The sequence below is a fragment of the Anabrus simplex genome, chromosome 2, assembly GCF_040414725.1.
Source record: "Anabrus simplex isolate iqAnaSimp1 chromosome 2, ASM4041472v1, whole genome shotgun sequence".
NCBI classification, from domain to species: domain Eukaryota; kingdom Metazoa; phylum Arthropoda; class Insecta; order Orthoptera; family Tettigoniidae; genus Anabrus; species Anabrus simplex.
In genome coordinates this window covers 1,073,436,952-1,073,443,677 of record NC_090266.1, presented here as the reverse complement: position 1 = coordinate 1,073,443,677, position 6,726 = coordinate 1,073,436,952, and positions in this window count along the sequence as shown.

The following is a 6,726-nucleotide window of genomic DNA, read 5'->3' as shown; positions in this document are numbered from 1 at the left end:
GAAATTATGTGCGGAGATATGGTTTACGAAGTTAGGATGACTCGAAGTCAAGACTCATGGTGTGAGATATTGTAATTGCACATGTAGGGGCTTAAAATTTGAAAGCTGAATGAGAAATGACCTCATGATAATGGCGATATGTTCTGGTTTAATGTGATGTGTATTTTTAAAAGGACGATATCTGTTCCTCCTTTAACGAGCGGTTGGAAGCCTCGCCCACTGCGAGGGGTGTCTGACCAGAACCGTACTTTTTGTGCAAGACTCGTGTGCAGTATATTTTTGTGTGAGGTTCGACCCTAACCTGAACCCTTAGCCTGACTGGCGGTTTTGTTCTTGTGAACGTGTTAATTGATTTATTTTCTTCAGCTGACTTAGATCTACTCCAGTAATAAGCGACCCGGTTTTCTGTGTTTAATATTTTCTTGACTATAGTTTGTTGTATATTAAATGGTTAGCAGGATTTCAGGATCCCTGGTGACATCGTTAACATGTGTTTGGTCCTGGGTATGTGTACAGTTATCTCACAGTGTTGGGATAAATAGTGTGTATTTCACATATTTTGTGTACATAAATATGTGTGTCTCTCTTGTGTTTATTTTTGTGTTCCATATCTTGTTTGTATTGGTGTGCAGCGTCGACAATGGTGTTACCCATTGGTGCGACGAAATCGTTTATTTAGGTGAAGGTTCGATCCGAACCCAAGACTTTTGATCCTTGTACAGATTGTATCATATTGTGTCAAGTTATTCCATTGGGAAACCAATCTGTGATAGAATAGATTTCACTCAGACTTGCTTGCATTGAGTGTATAATGTAATTGCCCAGTAATATGGGAATAGCTTCAGTAATTTATGTCAAATGTTCCGTACACGCCAAGTCGTGATGTATTTGCTTTACGAATGGTCGGTACTCGGTCGTATCCCTCAATATCAGATTTTAAAATAATCCACAACGATGTTGAATCAATTTTTGTAAATCACTTGTATATATGTTTGATTACCCATAATCATCAGGATTTAATAAACCCACTTGATTTAGTTTAAACTTTATAAAAGCTTGTTCTTATCCTAATATAGTTATGACAACCGTCTATTCCTACCATTTATTCCAGTAAGTTATTTTTATATTTGATGCCCACTTGATTTAGCGACCCTGAAGATTTAACGCCGGAGACCATAGGGTAGGGGGCGTATACAGTATGTTACGATGCAACGGATGATCTGCTTTGAACTAAGTAAAAAAAATAACTCGTATTCCTCGAGCTGCTGCAGCGATTTTCAGGTATACCAGCCTTACTGCAATCTTTTTCACAGTACCAACAATCGAATGCGGCCTCAGAGGATGGAAGCTAATAGTGCTAACAGTTATACTATAGGGGTGGACTGTGAACTAATTACCACTAAGCCTGTGGTAGTTAAAATGAGGTCTGTCTGAGGATGAAACACGGTAGATAATATGCAGGACGGGGAAATTATAAGTCGTGGAAACAGTGTGTAGAAAAAGGAAGAACGTGTACATTTTGCTGGAATGATTTAATTTTGCGCCCCAGTTCATTCGTTAGTGTAAATCTCTGCATTATATTTCTTTCTATCACTAATTAACTGGGTGACAAGGCATCCCGGTTTTTGCAAACTGTCTCGTCCCAAACCCAAGAAATTTTTTGGGCGGACGATGAGAGCCTAGGTGTGTGTTTTTCAGTCTCTTGGTTTATTGGTACATTTTAGGTGTTACCTCAGCATTAGCATACATTCTCATGTGAATGATTTGAACAGAGAGGTGCAGTTTTGTAACAAATTCAGCGAAGTGTTCTTAGTAATGTGTACCGAGCGAGTGGCTGCGCTGTTTTTGTGTCAAGTAGCTGTCAGCTTGTTTTCGGGAGACAGTGAGTTCGAACCCAACTGTCAGCAGCCTTGAAGATGGTTTTCTGTGGTTCAATTTCACACCAGTCAAGTGCTGAGTCTGTGCCTTAATCAAGGTTACAGTCGATTCCTTCCCACTCCTAGCCATTGCATGTCCCATTGTCACCATAAAACCTATTTGTGGTGGTGCAATATAAAAACAAATTGTTAAAAAAATTGTACTGTATTCTGATATTGTTGAACACTCAATATGTCTACCAAAGGAAAGAAGCATACATAGACTAAAATGTATAAAGCCAGAGACAGCCTACTGCATTGCACAGTGCAGCAAGCTTTGGAAGACAAAAATACCCTCGACATGCTCGCCAATACTATATAGAACTATGTTGCGAAAGCCATACTCGAGCTACTGAGAGCCACAATGGATTTACATTTTAAAGTAGTGATGTGATGACTTACATACTTCAACTTTAATATCTGGTATTTGGAAACTCGACCCTGTAGGATTGGGAGAATAGAGAACATCGCAATGTCTCAGGCAAGTGAGGAAGCTCCAATAAGCTAGCAAGAAGTCTGTAGAGTGGCTGTTCCACCGCCATTTTTGAATCCAATTGTATGTCGTGTCTCCCATATTTTAAGGGACCAAACAATAGGGTGTGATGACGAAGAATGGACACAAGGTCCAGGAATAAACAACATTACACATTTTTCTTCCACAAGAAAGCATCCAAAGGTGCACATTTTTTACAAAAGCATTAAAAACAAAAAATATGATAATTACATATTATATAAAGAAGAAAATTCAGTACATTTTCAGTAATTACTAAAGAAACCAAGTTACGCAATGATTAAATTAGTGTGTCGTTGGAGAAAGGAACTAAGGTCATTTTACAGTACTTTATTTTTTCACGCTATGTATTGAGCTGGCGAAGATACAACATGCTTTGGTTAAAGGAACTGTGTCCGCCTGTTCTTAATGGTGTATATATATGAATGAGTTTCACTCCGTACTTGATTCCTTTCTCCAACGTTCGGTGGCAGCAGGAATCAGGTCACAGATATAGTTCGGTTTTTGCAGGTGCGTTGAGAAAGGATATGCATCGGCGGCATTATGGAGCGTCCACACCAAGATGTTTTCGTTAAATTTGGTAATAAGCACGGTTAACCAACAATGTTCATGAACATTTTTGACTGTTAATAAACAAAATTGCGTGTTCATGCATGTTGGAAAAAATAGCTTTAACACTTGTGAATGAAACTTCTCCATTAACCTTTCGTAATTTCATTAACATCTCGCTCTGCACATGCGCAAGTACACAATTAGAGCACGCAAAATCGTAGCGTGGAACACAATGCTTTCTTGTAAACAAAGACTATAAAATCGCAAGCGAAAGTTCTAATATACAGTATGTTTAATTCTGCATTATATTCTTTTAGCTAGGTTTTCATGTAGTTTCATTTCAAGCTTCGCTTCCCACTGAATAACGTACGCTTCCATAATCAATTGTATATCATTTGTATAAGTAGGTTAAATGAAGATTTTCATTATTTCGTACCTTTACCAACGCTTTGAGATTGTTGTATAAAGTTTAAACATATAAGGAAAAATAACTAATATTGCTGGGTTTGATACTGCACACAAATATGTAAGTGAAATGTATGAGTCACCATTTGCTAGGAATCTGAAAGCTATACTTAGCCTGTCATTAGTGAAGCCGGCTGTAACGTTTCTTGCAATTTCAGGCCCAATTACTGTCAACAAGAACTGGAAGTCATGTGGGGGCATTCTAAGGAAAATTTTGAAAGCCTGCTGAATCAAGAATTAAAAGTTCTGACAAAATGTTCTCTACAAACTTAATTATAAACGCCTTTCCGATATATTCCTTTGTCGCACTTTGCATCTATTTCCTTCTTCCTGACACTATGCATCGTAATCTCACAAACAGCTTTTTTGGTGTGGATATAATGTAAAGAAGCTTTTTAACAAAATTTTATTAACTATGTTGAGAAGTGTTTTCATTAATATTGTTTATTAATTTTGTTTTGTTAAAATTGTGTGGAGTTAATGTTACTTTCGGAAGTAGTAGTAGAGTATTTTGATAATGATGTCTCTGAAAACGAAATGTGCTGCAAGTGAACACACACGACAAAAATTAAATGTAGCACAATTGCATTGTTTGCCCTATTCTAATTATGCAGGAAATAAAGTACATGGGAAGGCTGTTGGCGGTAACTGTGGGTAAGCAGAATATACCTACTATTTAATTTTTCTTCAATCATTCTGTGCTCGTGAAGAATATTAATGGATGCTTCATAAATCTCCTCTCATTCATTTTTCAATTCTGACCCCAACTTGGCAAATTCGATCCTGTCTCAGTCCGGTGGTACTTGAAGGTGCTGAAATACGTAGGCCTGGTGTCGGTAGATTTATTGGCACGTAAAGAAACTCCCGTGGGACTAAATTCCGCACATCGGAGTCTCCGTAAACTGTAAAAGTAGTTCGTGGGAATTCAAGCCAATAACATTATTATTCATTTTCGGATGTTGAATAAAATATTTTACCTACATGACGAGACAGAGCATGGGGGAATTCGGACTAATTTTCTTAATGTTGCAGATTAAAATGTCCACGATCTGTATTTACAAGGTCTGATTGGATTTAAAGACATGAAACCACGAAGATCTAAGAAAATGGGGGGAAATAGGATGCTATATCCATTTGAGTATCTTTTAATGGTAAGCATATCAACACCTGGAAGCAAGGTGTTTTAAATCTTGGTCTGATTACCTAGATTTTAGGCCGCTTTAAACAACTAACACCATACTTTATACCTTCACGCTGTAACGCAAGCGGTCATTCCATTTGTCGAAGTTGGTTACTGAAGGCAAACTTCCAGAAGTTCAACCTGAAAAAATTAATGAACAACTAAAATTCTTATAAATGTCTTAAAAGTGATACATGAGCTCATTGATTCTTTCCCATCAAAAGTATCCATTATAGTGGGAAAGCATCCAAGATCTCGATAAAAAATGTGTATGCTACAGGTCATACATCTGAGAAAATGTCAATCAATCAGTCGCTACTGATCGGCATTTAGGGCAGTCGCCCAGGCGGCAGATCCCCTATCTGTTGTTTTCCTAGCCTTTTCATAAATGATTTCAAAGAATTTGGAAATTTATTCAACATCTCCCTTGGTAAGTTATTTCTATCCCTAACGCTTCTGACTATAAACGAGTATTTTGCCCAATTTGTCGTCTAAAATTCCAACTTTATCTTCATGTTGTGATCTTTCCTACTTTTAAAGACACCACTCAAACTTATTCGTTTACTAATGTTGTTCCACGCCATCTCTCTACTGACAGCTCGCAACATACCGCTTAGTCGTGCAGTCTATTTCCTGGTGCCTATTAAGAACTAGCATTTAGGACGAACGTAAAACACATAACATTATTACTACATTCGGCCTGACTGTTCTTTGAGCTCTCGTAAGACAATAAACCCTCCCGAAATTATCACCACCTTGACGAAGGCAAAATACATTTTGTCTGGTGTTTGGAGGCATGCGTGTTCAAATGATTCTAAGAGTTATGCCGGCGGGAGCACATGCTGCTGGTAGGGCCAGCCATGCCGGACAGGTCTAAGGTGATGATCCAGACTAAGAGTGATACCCTGGTCCTCCAGGTTGGGGGTTGGGCGTAGAGTTCAATCCCCTACCTCGTAAAAAGACTAATATTACGGATACCTTAAGACATACTACAGGAGAAAAATGGCTTAAGGAAAATGATATCATAATAGCAACGTGGAATATAAGGACATTAAGGAGACCTGGCAAATTGAAGGAATTAAGGAATGATCTGGATAAGTATGGAGTGAAAATAGCAGCATTACAGCAGCTAAGATGGAAGGAGCAAGGAATGATAATATCTGCTCAACATATCCTGATGTACAGTGGAGGAGAAAAGGCAATAATGGCACAGGATTCGTCACACAAAAGTCTATACAGCAAAGCGTGATCAAATTTACTGCAATCAACGATAGGGTGTGAGCTTTGAGATTTCGAGCAAAGTTCTGTTTTTTGTGTATGCGCCTGTAGAAGAGGCAGTAGAGGAGGAAAAAGATGCATTTTACACCAAATTGGAAGATGAAATTAAGAAAGTTCAAAGACATGAGGTGAAAATGATCCTTGGAGATATAATGCAAAGATTGGAAGAGAAGAGGTGTATGAACACATAGCAGGGAAAGAAAGCTTGCACAAAGTCAGTAATGAGGATGGTTTGAGACTTATTGACTTTGCGAGTGGGAAGCAGATGGTAACCAAAAGTACTTGGCACCCGCGGAAATACATAAAGAAGGAGACAAGGATATCACCAGATGGTGTAACAAGAAATCAAATAGACCATGTTATCATAGAGAGGCGGCAAGCATCAGACATCATGGATGTTAGAAGTTGTAGAGGTGCTGATGCTGATTCAGACCATTATCTTGTAGGAATAAAATACAAACAAAAATAGACTTTGCAAGGACGAAAAGGCAAGAAGAAAGACAAAGCATAATGTAGAGGGTCTGAAAAACGAGAAATTGCAAGAGAAATACAAGAAGGCAATAGCGGAATCTTCGGAAATAATAAAGGCGTTATGGGAGAAAGGAGAAGTGGAAAGTAAGTGGGAGATACTGAGAACAGTTATCAGTGAAGTTGCAGATGATATTTTGGGGAAGAAGGAACGTGTAAAGAGAGCAGAATGGTTTGATGAAGAATGCTTAACACTAATTCAAGAGAGGAATGAAACTAGGAAAAGAATGTTTTAAAGGAGGACAAGGCAAGCAGTGGAAGAGTACAGAGAGAAGCGGAGAAGAGCCGATAAGATA